At 41.8% G+C, this 14,825-nt stretch overlaps 1 protein-coding gene across 8 annotated transcripts in view; it reads left to right on the top strand.

Moving 5' to 3' along the window:
- The window catches only part of CAMTA1 (calmodulin binding transcription activator 1), a 2,328,268-nt gene that overhangs the window by 154,349 nt on the left and 2,159,094 nt on the right, over positions 1–14,825 (top strand). The gene's annotated exons all lie outside the window — the stretch shown is intronic.

Below are 14,825 nucleotides of genomic sequence, written 5' to 3'. Positions count from 1 at the left end.
CCGCATGTGTGCAGATTGAGCCTTGAGAGCGAAACACCAGAGTCTCACATTTGCAGGACTTAATGTTGACATTCTACAGTAGTTCTTTCTTTCCATCATCGTTGATAGAAGGAAGTAGCTATGGTAGGGCTTAAATCTATTCTTATAAGCTGTAAGACTGGGTACACATTAGCCAGTATATTATCCTGACACGGATCGGAACGATATATCGTCTAGTGTGTACCCCCATTCGTACGCTCCCGTGTGTCATTTGCTGGGTCAGGTGTGGTGTGTGCACCATGCACACAATGGGATGATCCTGTCAACGACACCATGCGTTCTAAATTAGTCTATAAACTATATATGTAGCGTGCAATATATCGTTCAGTGTGGACATTCGACCGATATATTGGTAGTGCAGTAAGCAGGGAGACGCCTCATTTTGATGTGTACCCAGCCTAAGTAGTATGTGATAGGATTGTATAATCAGTGTTTATATTGTGTATTATGAGACAAAAGTCCCAGATTATGTAAATTATGATTGACATTCTAAGTCTACTTGGACTTCCTTGGCATACTAACCTATGGCCACAGTATTCTTATGTTGTAGTGGAAATCTCAGTGACTTGTAATATCCTTTATAATTTATAGTAGAGGTGCTTATTACCATTTCACCATCAAAAGCCTAAATTTGCACACCAAGCAATTTCCTTTTTAAGCCTGACTCATCCCTTTAACACAGTGGTACCCAAACATGGTCCTTGGGGCCACAGTAACATTTCAGGTTCTATAGATGCACAGATGGTTAAATCAAAATATTGGAGGTACTAATTAATTCACTGGTTCTCGATCATGGATAGCCTTAAAAGTATGGACTGTTGGGGTGCTTGACAGAGTTTGGGAACCACTGCCTTAATTTATACAATAGGCAAAATCAAAGGTGATATATATAGGGTTTGCAATCACTTTAACAGAGTTCAAAACACTTGGAAGTAAGAAAGATTCGGTTGCATCATGAAGGGAACATTGGGGGTCATTCCGACCCTTTCGCACGCAGCGGTTCTTCGCTGCCGTGCGAACAGGTCGGAACTGCGCCCGCGCGTCTGTGCCCAGCGACGGCAGTTGCCGGGCAACAACACCAGGACCGAAGAAAGCGATCGCAGGCTCGATCGCAAGAAGATTGACAGCGGGAAGGAGGATCGGGGCGTCTACTCAGTTTCCCATGCGTGGTAAGGCGAACAAAGGCTTGTCCAGGCATTTGAAGGGCAGATGTCTGACGTCACAGCTGGGACCTTAATCGCTGGATCCGTCGCACTGGATAAGTAGGTGCAGGGCTGGTCTTGATTTGCAGAAAACTTTTTTAGCATAGCAGGGCTGCACAAGCGATCGCAGCCCTGCTATGCTAAAGGGGGTCATTCCGAGTTGATCACTCGCTGACGATTTTCGCAGCACAGCGATTAGGTGGAAACACTGCATTTCTGAGTACGCCCCGCAATGCGCACGTGAGACGTTCGGGTACAAAGCTCTTTGTGGCTGTGCTCAGGTTCTAGCAAAGTTTTCCTTCGCACTGGCGGCCATAAGAAGATTGACAGGAAGGGGTCATTACTGGGTGTCAACTGTTTTCAGGGAGTGTTTGTAAAAACGCAGGCGTGTCTGAAAAACTCAGGCATGGCTGGGCGTTCGCTGGGCGGGTGTATGACGTCAAATCCGGACACGAATAGGCTGAAGTGATCGCAAGTGCTGAGTTGGTTCAGAACTGATCTTGAAACTGCACAAACTGGTTTTGTAGAGTTCAGCTGCACATGCGTTCGTACTTCTGCTAAGCTAAAATACACTCCCCAGTGGGCGGCATAGCGTTTGCACGGCTGCTAAAACTAGCTAGCGAGCGATCAACTCGGAATGACCCCCAAAATACACTCCCCCCATAGACGGTCATGGTGATCGCTCGAGCAGCAAAATGTTGCTACGTGCGATCAACTCTGTTTGACCACCTATGTTGGGCCATGAAGCACAATTTAGGTTGATAATTTGCTTACAATTCTAAAAACCACGTGATTCCTTACAGACTTCATTAGTACGTTACCATGTGCAACAAGTGTGGATGTTCAGTAGTTTACTATGAAGCACAAATGTTTCTTGAGGTGTATGAATAACACGATAGACCTGGATGTCCAATTGACAGTGAATGAAACTTTAATCCAATTTTGTTTTAAAATAGTGTTGTGTTAGTGGGGGGGGGACCTCTCACTGGGATATTTAAGCACATCGGAAATTTAAGGCCGACATCCTTCAAGTTAGTCGCTCTCTCCTGCTCCGCTCCTCTTTTTACCCTCATTCCCATTTCTCCTTTATTATAGCTCATATCTCATTGTCAATTATTCTCGCTTTCACAGGCCTCCTTCGGGAGGGTTTTATACATGTATGGTTACATGAAAGATGAAACAGTTTCATTTCTACTCCAAATGTTTAATGGCTAAATTGGGCCTCGAGTTCCAAAAATTTTTCATAGAGTTCTTAAGTTTGTCACTTACTTACTTTTGCGCCTGTTCTCCGTCCTTGGATAATAAGGGGGAGAGATGCTCTAGCATCGCAATAGGTATATATTATTTCCATAAATATAGCTATTTCCATACCACAAATTTATATTTATGTATTAATGTCTTCAGTCTTTATTGGCTAACATATCCCCTCAAAGGCTTTATATCTCGTTGGCTTTCTTCTGTGTCTTTCACCGTTACATCTTCAATGCAGAGCGAGTTGATTGTTGCACTTTGGGCACAATGCTTGGCAGCTCTGCTTGCATCCTCGCTCAGGGCAATTAAAACAGACGACTTTTCATGGTTGATGAAACTGAATTCTAATGAGCACACGAAGAGACCAGAAAGGTGAAATGATATACTTATGTAATGTTGCAGGACCTACATGTACTATCCAATGAATGTCACCTGGAGGTGGAAAATCACAAAGGAATGGACTTTAATATTTGTGAATTCATTGAAATAATATATTTTACAGTATATAAGAATTTATTTACTTCTGCACATGCATTTAAGGCAACCTAATGATGCATCCTTAACAAAATAGCTATGATGTGTTGTTGTTTTTTAATTGTCTTTAAAGTCACTGCACTTTATAGTTTAAGAAATAATTTAATCAGTATAATTAAGTCTATATAATCTTTTCACCTCTGTGTCCACATGCGTTGCTGATGTCTTATGTAAGGTGAAATGTGACAGAAAAAGTTGTACTGGAACAGTAAAAAAGAAAAGAGGTGAAGACTTTTCGAACTAGTGCTGAAGGTTAAAAATGTTTTTCCTTGTCCTCTGCCCGGATAATCGCTGTAAGACTTAAAGCTGAGACGTGGGATTTGTCTATAAACCTTTTTACTTTAGAATTCAGTTATATGGACTGATTAAAAGGCTCTCTATCTCTAGAATGGGCTTACTCGAAAGTTTGGGCTATAGAGTAGATATCAACCATTGAGACTTCCTAAGTCTAGTCTACTGGTATAGCAGCATTAGGTGTAGCTCCGGCAACAATTAAATTACTTATTGGTAAATGTCCTTGTATACAGTAATTTAAGGAATGTTTATGCCATGGTGCTCTGTCGTGTCTAGTATCGGCTAACATAAATAACCTAGTGTAGACTTCTCAATTGGGAATAACTTCCCAAACTGGTGATTTTAAAATCCAATGACAAAGCAGGTTAGTCCAGCTGAATGCATAGACCGTAAGGCCCTGTTATATAAGCAGCGCAGACATATCAAAGAGACTCACTGGCCAATACTGCCACACTGCATAATTGCTGAGCTCTGAGATGTACGGGGTTTGACTGGTCAGCCCAAGTCTGCAGATAGCTTGCAGCAGAACTAGGGCTTTTAGCAATCTCCCCCTCTCTCTTTGCACCGTAAGGCGGTATATCTATGCTACAGGGCAAGACTCTGTGCTCTCCTGACTATCATGCCTCCCTACCCGTAAATGGTAACAGTGAGCAGAAGATTTGGCAGTGTGACGAATTACCTCCCTCCTTATAACAAATTTACCCCATAAATCTGCATGGTATAAGAAGTCAGAAGTTTGTTTTTTTTTTTGTTTGTTATTTCTACTGTATTCTGAGGCTTAATTACTTTGCACAACATTCTCTTGTCAAATGTCTTCACATAATATATTATAAAAATGATATACAGGTTGAGTATCCCTTATCCAAAATGCTTGGGACCAGAGGTATTTTGGATATGGGATTTTTCCGTATTTTGGAATAATTGCATACCATAATGAGATAATATGGTGATGGGACCTAAATCTAAGCACAGAATACATTTATGTATTATACACACAGCCTGAAGGTAATTTTAGCCAATATTTTTTATAACTTTGTGCATTAAACAAAGTGTGCCTACATTCACACAATTCATTTGTTTCATATACACCTTATACACACAGCCTGAAGGTCATTTAAAACAATATTTGTAATAACTTTGTGTATTAAACAAAGTTTGTGTACATAGAGCCATCAAAAAACAAAAGTTTCACTATCTCACTCTCACTCAAAAAAGTCCGTATTTCGGAATATTCCGTATTTTGGAATATTTGGATATGGGATACTCAACCTGTATAACTTTTCTTTCTGACGAGGTACCAGCTTCATTTTCTTGTGCTTTGTATATCCGGTTGCTTGATGGAATTTTACCTCTCCATACTACTTATTACATTACAGCTTCCTCTGCTCTCCCCAGAGGCAGAAGGAAAAGTTGGCACCCTGTCAGCTTACATTTGGAATAAAATCAGCTTGGTTAGAAATCAAAGGGGCATAAGGCGAAATGCTAAATAATCCTCTGTCTTTATTTGTTTTTTCTTTAGTAATGTATTGTAACAAGTACAATTATCCTAATAATAATAATTGCTCATATGGCATAAAAACACCTGTATTTTGGATTGCATATTGTAGTTTGTAATTGATGTTTAAAAACAAAACCGAAAACATAGTTTCACTAAGATATAATGAAATGTTTCTTTATTTTGGGACCACTTCGAATTTTCATGATCAGAAAATGTTTTGGAGTTAAAGATTTTTATATGGACACTAGGGGACCGTTTCAACTGTTTTGGGCTTCTAAAAATCCTGTCGTTATGGGACTTTTTAGACGCCCAAACAATTGTCACAATTAATTTTTGTTTGGGTGCCCATGCCAAATGCGCATTTGCGCTTAAACAGACCGGTTTTAGCCATCTAAAATGGCTAAACCCCTCCAAATTCCCTGCTTTGGGCGTCCAAACTCTTGTTTGGATGCCCAAAGTGCTCAATTTCAGCACTTGTTTTTTTTCGCACCTCAGGAGGCTGCAACAAAAAGTGTGTGTCCTCTGCGACAACTGGGCGCCCAAACGGCAGAACAATTGAATTGTTGTCGCTGGGTGCCCTCTAGTGGGGGGAAAAAAGCATTTGAATCGGCCCATAGGATTCTTGCGTTCGACCACTAATGTAAGAGCCGGGGCATTGGATAATACCCAATGGTAAGTAGGATATGAGTATATTGAATTATTTCTTTAACTCCATCCAAAAATAGTTATCCCCTCTCAGTAGGGTTTCATCCCACAAAATGGCAGTCTGCTGTGTGTGCTTTAAATGGTTTGGTTTTCAAGTTGATATTTAGTGATCTGTAAACTAGTGAAGACATCCAAATGGCCAATGGTAATCGTACAGCCTCTGAAACACACGCCATGCAGTACATAAAAAGTTAATTCTACGATAATTCAATTAAAACATTGCTGTAACCGCTCTCTCCGCTTGAGATGACTGTCTTCCTTCTCTCTTGTTTGCAACCTAATGCTTGGTAATGCTTCAACAAAGCTGATTTTTTTCTTTTATTTTGCCCTGAATGTGAATCAGGAGCTTTTTAATCTTCTGATTAGATGTTTTAATAGAATCTAAATGTTTAACTTTGGAGGGAGACGGATCAGTGTTTTGAATTCACATGAACGCTGGGGATAATCTAAAAAATGTTCCATTATGTAAATGAAAGAAATGAGGAGCGATGTTACCGTTGACATATGTAACATCCGCAAATCTTTTTTCCTAGTGAATTATGATTATAAAAGTGTTCTACATTTGCATCAGAGTAATTTTCTGTAGGGCTGGCAACTGCTGCTTCACTTTTATTCTTGATTTGTTTCAACAAAGTATAATTTAAAGCTGCAAGTTCTCTCATAATAAAGAAGTGTTAATATATATGGGAGTACCTATGAATTATAATGCCTAATGAGGACGACTTCATATGGGGAACATTAGGGACTGAGGATCAACTCTGTGGCTGGGGCACTCATTATCTGCAATTAATGCTTATTACAGATTTATGACACAGAATTTTCACTTAATAAAGAGTAATATTTAAACAAAATTTTGTTTTCTGATACACATAGAATTATAAGTAATAATATAAGTAATATATGAAGTATTTAATTATAAGTTAAAATGTTCGGTATATAATTATAAGTAATATATCAGTAAAGTCAAATGTTAGTATTTATATAATAAATGCAACCTGTCCCGCCTTGAACCTGGTCCAGAGACGGCATGGAGCAGGAGATGAGAGCGCTAAAGTGCCTGTGAGTTGGGAAGAAGTACTGGACCTGGCATATGCCAAGAACAAACCTAACATTTAATGAGAAAAATAAAATGGAGTTTTGCCTGTTTGACCTTCAGTTTGCCTGATGTGACCATTCCAGTCACTAGAAACCAGTGACATCACTGGAGGTGCAGCCTTTCTGGTCACTAGATTCCAGTGACGGCACAGAGTGGAGCCTAGCCAGCCACTAGGAACTGGTGACTTCAGCCCTTTCCAGTCACTAGGAACCAGTGACATCACTGAGAATGCAGCTTACTCAGTCACTAGGAACCAGTGACATCACTGAGAATGCAGCTTACTCAGTCACTAGGAACCAGTGACATCACTGGAGGTGCAGCCTTTCTGGTCACTAGATTCCAGTGACAGCACAGAGTGGAGCCTATCCAGCCACTAGGAACTGGTGACTTCAGCCCTTTCCAGTCACTAGGAACCAATGACCTCACTGAGAATGCAGCTTACTCAGTCACCAGAAACCAGTGACATCACTGGAGGTGCAGCCTTTCTGGTCACTAGATTCCAGTGACGGCACAGAGTGGAGCCTATCCAGCCACTAGGAACTGGTGACTTCAGCCCTTTCCAGTCACTAGGAACCAGTGACATCACTGAGAATGCAGCTTACTCAGTCACTAGGAACCAGTGACATCACTGGAGGTGCAGCCTTTCTGGTCACTAGATTCCAGTGACGGCACAGAGTGGAGCCTATCCAGCCACTAGGAACTGGTGACTTCAGCCCTTTCCAGTCACTAGGAACCAGTGACATCACTGAGAATGCAGCTTACTCAGTCACTAGGAACCAGTGACATCACTGAGAATGCAGCTTACTCAGTCACTAGGAACCAGTGACATCACTGGAGGTGCAGCCTTTCTGGTCACTAGATTCCAGTGACGGCACAGAGTGGAGCCTATCCAGCCACTAGGAACTGGTGACTTCAGCCCTTTCCAGTCACTAGGAACCAGTGACATCACTGAGAATGCAGCTTACTCAGTCACTAGGAACCAGTGACATCACTGAGAATGCAGCTTACTCAGTCACTAGGAACCAGTGACATCACTGGAGGTGCAGCCTTTCTGGTCACTAGATTCCAGTGACGGCACAGAGTGGAGCCTATCCAGCCACTAGGAGCTGGTGACTTCAGCCCTTTCCAGTCACTAGGAACCAGTGACATCACTGAGAATGCAGCTTACTCAGTCACTAGGAACCAGTGGCATTACTTAGATTTTGTGTATTACCTACATAAATAATTGCAAGGGTTTTGTCACAGCTGTCAGGAGTTGTATGGAGAACCCATATTCTGACCCTCCACTTGCATACAAAGGCACAACCGTCGGAGGCACATCAATTAACTGCTTTGCATATTAATTTTGAAGAACGTTGACATGCTAAGGGACCTAAAATAAGTTGTGTGGCCAACTCCAGTTTGAAACTGAATTAACTTTTTAAAGTAATGTTGTTTTTGTCCGCATCCTCTTAGACCAGAGTTTCCTCACGGCTCACTCAGTCCAGACAGTAGGGATAGCCCTGCTTCAGCACAGGTGGGTAAATCAAACTGACAGGTGGCACTTAAGTCACCTGTGCTCTTGCACGGATATCCTTATTACCTGCACTGGGAGTGGGAAACACCGTGTTAGACATAATCCAGGTCCGCCACTCAGTCTGTGTGTCAGTCCGCAAACAGAAACACACTGCAGATAACATAGAGGTATTTGCAAACTCTTGATGCACAGTAGATTTATATTACCTGTGGAGTGAAACAAATATATAACTGCAAGCAATTGTTAGCCTGCAGCCGCACCAGTACAATGGAGAACATTGTTTTGTCTATCTGTGTCCTAAATCATTAACTGTCTGTGGCAATGACACATCAGCCGCAATTGCATTAGACTGAAAAGCAAGAGCTCGGAAAGACTCTGTAAGCAAAGTGTAAGATTAAGCCATTTGTTTAAATCTTTTGGATTTGCAATATTTTAAGAACAGGAGTCACTCCGTGAAATCATAAAGTTAGATGTTCATATTTGCAGGAATATGCAAAGTACTAAAATTTGATCAACACTCTTTGCCAAACTAGTTTATCTCTTTGCTGACAGCTATATGAAATGAACGAGCGTTGCAAATGTTGTTACAGGCATTTCTTTACCTCCCGTTTACAGAATTAACTCTATGGAAGAAAAGTCATAAATCAGGCACACGTCACATTGCAAGACGTCTCCCTGCTAATTTATTAAAATGAAATAAGTTAGGATCTAGAGTCATTGTTGCATAAATACTTCTGGAAATGTGTCTATGAACATCATTAAACTTGGCTATGCTAGGTTTGAAGGGGGTTCCATGGTAGAGGTTGACATATGTCCAACAGGTAAAAGGTAGACGGTGCTTAAGGCCAACAGGACAAAAGGTCAAAATGACAATGGATGACCCAAGTCTCCTTTTTTTTGTTGTTGTTGTTGTTTTTTTTTTTTTTTTGGGGGGGGGGGCATGTTTTGACAATTTTTTGCTTGATCTACTGCCCACGGGAAATATGATTGGGAATAGGAACCTTGCCCAAAGCATGACGAGCGTACACGTTTCCATGGATTGTGCTCACATATGATTGAACATACAAAATGACACAGAAAAAAAAACTTGTTGACCTTATTTGTTTTGACTAATTTCTTGGCGACATTTTGCTTGAGCACAGGTGGTTAAATCAGTCTGAGGTACTAAATAAAAGTAAATGTTAATTATACCAGTGCATACCACATTGGTTCTGATAACCAATAAGTGATTTAGTTGTATTAGAGAAGATGTTCCTTTATTCCTATGAATAACATACAATTTACATTGTCCCTCTAAAAATGCCTTCTACCAGTATACTATACAAACATACAGTATATACAAAATGTGTATACACTATCGGCTCAAAGTCTAGAGCGGTCCATAAATGTATGTTTATTTAGCCTATTCCATCTATTGTCATGATCACCTTCAATAGCCTCCTTTCCCTACAGGACGCAAGTGATTACACCTCAGTCTTTGCAGTGCCCACATTTATGGTTATTTATTAATTCTTCCTGTGGCCTCACCCAGGCACCCATAGTTCATTGAGTGATATGGTCGCAGTTGCATATGTGTACCTGTGGTCTGGATTAAAATTTTGAATAAATAAAAGCAACTGGAGTCCCGGTTTCAAATTAATCTGCATATATCATTACCAACATATAGACAATACTACATCTACTATATAACAGTGCGCATATGTACCAACTACCCATTAATGATATTTTTATACATGTGTGCACTGTTATATGGAGTATTGTCTATATGTTGGTAATCATATATGCTGATTAACTTGAGACCAGTACTTCAGTTGCTATTAAACTATGGATTATTCTAAATAAATAATTAACATTGAACGATCTGCTGCCAGGATCCCGGTGTCTGTATGCTGAGGTCACGCATACCACACCCCAGGCAGAGTTCATAACCGTAAATGTGTGCATTGCAAACACCAGGAGATGTAATCACTTTTGCACCCTGTGGATGAAGAGGCTGTTGACGGTGACCAGTGACAATAGATGGTCTAGTCCCTATAAACCTACAAATGTGTGGACCTCTTTGTAATTTGAGCCAATATTTTATACACCATTTTGTAGTAAGTAATATATTTTATAATACAGGGTCGCAGTACACCCTTTTGTTTCAAAAACTGTGCAGAAAATGGGAAAGCTGAATACTCTAGTAAGGTATGGGTGAGGTGGGCTATCTTTTAGGGTATGTACCGAATATGGGCGCCATCTTGAAATCGGCCATCTTGAATGTAAGTCAGTTTTTTCAAATGGAAAGTGGGTCATGTAACGTCAAACAACATCAGAATTTGCTGAAAAGTTTGTTGCTGCGAACAGATTTGAAATAGCAGTTATGGTTCAAAATTTACAACACTTCTTTTTTTTTTTTGGGCAGGTAACTTGAAGATGGCTTTGACAAAAGAGGAGAGAATTGAGGTAATTTGATGTCTGGAGAACGAAATTTCTGTGTCATAACTGCAGATTTTAACAATCGGCACCCAGAAAGACCAGTAGCACTTTTTGGACGAAGGCTGCTTGACTTGTCCGCCACAGTCCCAGTTTCTCAGAATTTGGAAATTTAGGCACCTGACAGTGTTATGTGAAATTGGAGGTCTTTCTGGGTGCCGTTGTTAAAATCTGCAGCTATGACATGGAAACTTCGTTCTCCAGACATCAAAATTACCTCAATTCTCTCCTTTGTTGTCAAAGCCATCTTCAGTTACCTGCAACAAAAAAATTGTTGTAGCTTTTGAACCATAACTGCTTTTTCAAATCTGTTTGCAGCAATAAACTTTTCAGCAAATTCTGATGTTTGACATGTTACACGATCCCCTTTCCATTTGAAAAAACGGACTTAGATTTAAGATGGACTATTTCCTGCACAGGTTTTGAAATAAAAGGGGTACTGCGACTTTTGAATCACCCTGTACAATTGAATCACTGTTATTAGTTATCAGTGAATGTGGTATGCACTGGTATAATTTACATTGTATGGTCTGAAACAGCTACAGGTTAGTAGTTTGGGCGTGATCTAATATTTGAATACCGGCAATCTCCTTTCTAAAGTGATCCCTGTTATCACGCATATAGTGCACATAGTAATCAGGTTTAGCTGCGTAGAGGGTTGGGTGTGCAGCGAGCTGAAATCATTATACTACGCTCGTCAGCAGAAACAGAATGGGTATGGAGGAGGGGGGGGGGTTAAGAATTGAATACCGCCCTAAATGTTTTATGGATATCCTTAAAACCTGGACTGTTAGGGTACCTTGAGGACCAAGTCTGGGAAAACACAGCTCATGGTAATTGCTTATTTTCTAATAAACCAAGCAGAAATAAATAAAAAAAATTAACATCTCATGCTTTTTATTGTTTTTTTTTTAAATCAAGCTGCCTGACTCCTACTCTGACAGGAGAAATAATGCAAACAAAAAAATAATAATAATTGTGAAATGATAAAGTAAGCCAGAGTACTTTTGCAGAACACAATGACGGCAGCAGATATGTTCTGTTTCATGATGTCTGTGTGTTTAGTCAAGAAGACAATTCATGTTATTTAGTCATGCACTGTGCTTTATCTTTTTCCCCTCTCCACTGGGAATAGAACCATCAAACCTAAGGGCCTCAAATTCATCTGCTAAGCAGAATGAAACAGGAGCTGACTTAGCAGGCACTTCCTTATCCGGAGATGCTGAATACCTCCCTTTATAAATTCACCTATCTTACAGATTGCCACTCAAGCCTTTTCAAATGGTTTATGTTCAGTGGAGGTGTATGGCCTGGCAGGATCATTTTGTTTCAGTCTTGTCAGAATGGGGAAATAATGTCCCATACCTTTTCTCTAATGCGCCCTTGGGGGGGGGGGGGGGGGGTCTGGAGGGGAGGGATTTCCCCCACACCTAGAGAGTAGCCAAAGCTGAGTAACACGGGAGCCCCTCCTGGTACCTCTGGTGTGGTGGGTATCTGGGCCTGAATGTTGTGTAGGACTGTATGGCCAACATGATCTCAGTCCACAAATAATACTTTGCCACAATCCTCATCTTTTATTGGTCTAAAGTGATCCATCACAGGAAGCTTTAGAGATACCATGGGGCCTATTTGTCATTGAATATTTGAAGCATAGTCCCCAATAACGCCTGTTTTCGAGAGTTAACTGCAAATGTTTAGTATCCCGGAATGGTATCACTAAGGGCCTTCAGCCTATATCTCTGATACCTGCAGCTGCAACCACCATAGGTTTCTGTGAGGGATGCTATGCTGCCGCCATCTTAAGATGGTGGTAGCCCGTTGTAGCCTATGGGCTACACTTTGCATCGTAGAGGCTAGTTAGCTGTGAGCGGTTTCCCCAGAACACTCCCTGGCAAAAGCCACCGCACATTTTATTTCATAAATTATAAGGTCAATTATTTTTTTATTACGGCACTAATTTTATAATGTTGGCCCTTACCTTAGGTGTTTGCAAGCCACATACAGCTAGCAATTTTAGCAGTTTGGGTCTTCAACATAGAAACTGCAAGTTCAGAAGTGCGTGGCAGTTTGCATACCGCAGTACAATCAACCTCTTAAAAATAGGATTTTAATTACCTACCGGTAAATCCTTTTCTCGTAGTCCGTAGAGGATACTGGGGTCCACATTAGAACCATGGGGTATAGACTGGTATACTAAGAGCCTTGGGCACTTTAAGAAATTAATAGTTCGTGCTGGCTCATTCCTCTATGCCCCTCATACCAGACTCAGTCTAGGAAACTGTGCCGAAGGAGACGGACATACCCTGAGAGAAGGATTTAAAAGGAGAGTGGTGAGATTCGAACCAGCACACACAAGAGGAAAGCCATGCTAACCAAACTTGAACAGCAACAGCTGAACCAACAACAATACTTAACCAAGTAACTATGCAGGAAAAACTGAAGCATCGGGCGGGCGCCCAGTATCCTCTATGGTCTACGAGAAAAGGATTTACCGGTAGGTAATTAAAAATAAGATTTTACTCACCGGTAAATCTATTTCTCGTAGTCCGTAGTGGATGCTGGGAACTCCGAAAGGACCATGGGGAATAGCGGCTCCGCAGGAGACTGGGCACAACTAAAGAAAGCTTTTAGGTCACCTGGTGTGCACTGGCTCCTCCCGCTATGACCCTCCTCCAAGCCTCAGTTAGGACACTGTGCCCGGACGAGCTGACATAATAAGGAAGGATTTTGAATCCCGGGTAAGACTCCTACCAGCCACACCAATCACACTGTATAACTCGTGATACTATACCCAGTTTAACAGTATGAAAACAACGGAGCCTCTCAACAGATGGCTCAACAATAACCCTTTAGTTAACAATAACTATGTACAAGTATTGCAGACAATCCGCACTTGGGATGGGCGCCCAGCATCCACTACGGACTACGAGAAATAGATTTACCGGTGAGTAAAATCTTATTTTCTCTGACGTCCTAGTGGATGCTGGGAACTCCGAAAGGACCATGGGGATTATACCAAAGCTCCCAAACGGGCGGGAGAGTGCGGATGACTCTGCAGCACCGAATGAGAGAACTCAAGGTCCTTCTCAGCCAGGGTATCAAATTTGTAGAATTTTGCAAACGTGTTTGCCCCTGACCAAGTAGCAGCTCGGCAAAGTTGTAAAGCCGAGACGCCTCGGGCAGCCGCCCAAGATGAGCCCACCTTCCTTGTGGAATGGGCTTTTACTGATTTAGGATGCGGCAGTCCAGTCGCAGAATGCGCCAGCTGAATTGTGCTACAAATCCAGCGAGCAATAGTCTGCTTAGAAGCAGGAGCACCCAGTTTGTTGGGTGCATACAGGATAAATAGCGAGTCAGTTTTCCTGACTCTAGCTGTCCTGGAAACATAAATTTTCAAGGCCCTGACTACGTCCAGTAACTTGGAATCCTCCAAGTCCCTAGTAGCCGCAGGCACCACAATAGGTTGGTTCAAGTGAAAAGCTGATACCACCTTAGGGAGAAACTGGGGACGAGTCCTCAATTCCGCCCTATCCATATGGAAAATCAGATAAGGGCTTTTACATGACAAAGCTGCCAATTCTGACACACGCCTGGCTGAAGCCAAGGCCAATAACATGACCACTTTCCACGTGAGATATTTTAGATCCACGGTTTTAAGTGGCTCAAACCAATGTGATTTTAAGAAACTCAACACCATGTTGAGATCCCAAGGTGCCACTGGAGGCACAAACGGGGGCTGAATATGCAGCACTCCTTTCACAAACGTCTGAACTTCAGGTAGTGAAGCTAGTTCTTTCTGGAAGAAAATCGACAGAGCCCGAGATCTGTACCTTAATGGAGCCTAATTTCAGGCCCATAGTCACTCCTGCTTGTAGGAAATGCAGAAATCGACCTAGTTGAAATTCCTCTGTTGGGGCCTTTTTGGCCTCACACCAAGCAACATATTTCCGCCATATGCGGTGATAATGCTTTGCAGTTACATCTTTCCTGGCTTTAATCAGCGTAGGAATGACTTCCTCCGGAATGCCCTTTTCCTTCAGGATCCGGCGTTCAACCGCCATGCCGTCAAACGCAGCCGCGGTAAGTCTTGGAACAGACAGGGCCCCTGCTGCAGCAGGTCCTGTCTGAGCGGCAGAGGCCATGGGTCCTCTGAGATCATCTCTTGAAGTTCCGGGTACCACGCTCGTTTTGGCCAATCCGGAACCACGAGTATTG

The sequence above is a fragment of the Pseudophryne corroboree genome, chromosome 10 (genome assembly GCF_028390025.1).
Source record: "Pseudophryne corroboree isolate aPseCor3 chromosome 10, aPseCor3.hap2, whole genome shotgun sequence".
Taxonomy (NCBI): Eukaryota; Metazoa; Chordata; class Amphibia; order Anura; family Myobatrachidae; genus Pseudophryne; species Pseudophryne corroboree.
This window is presented reverse-complemented; position numbering and strand designations above follow the sequence as displayed.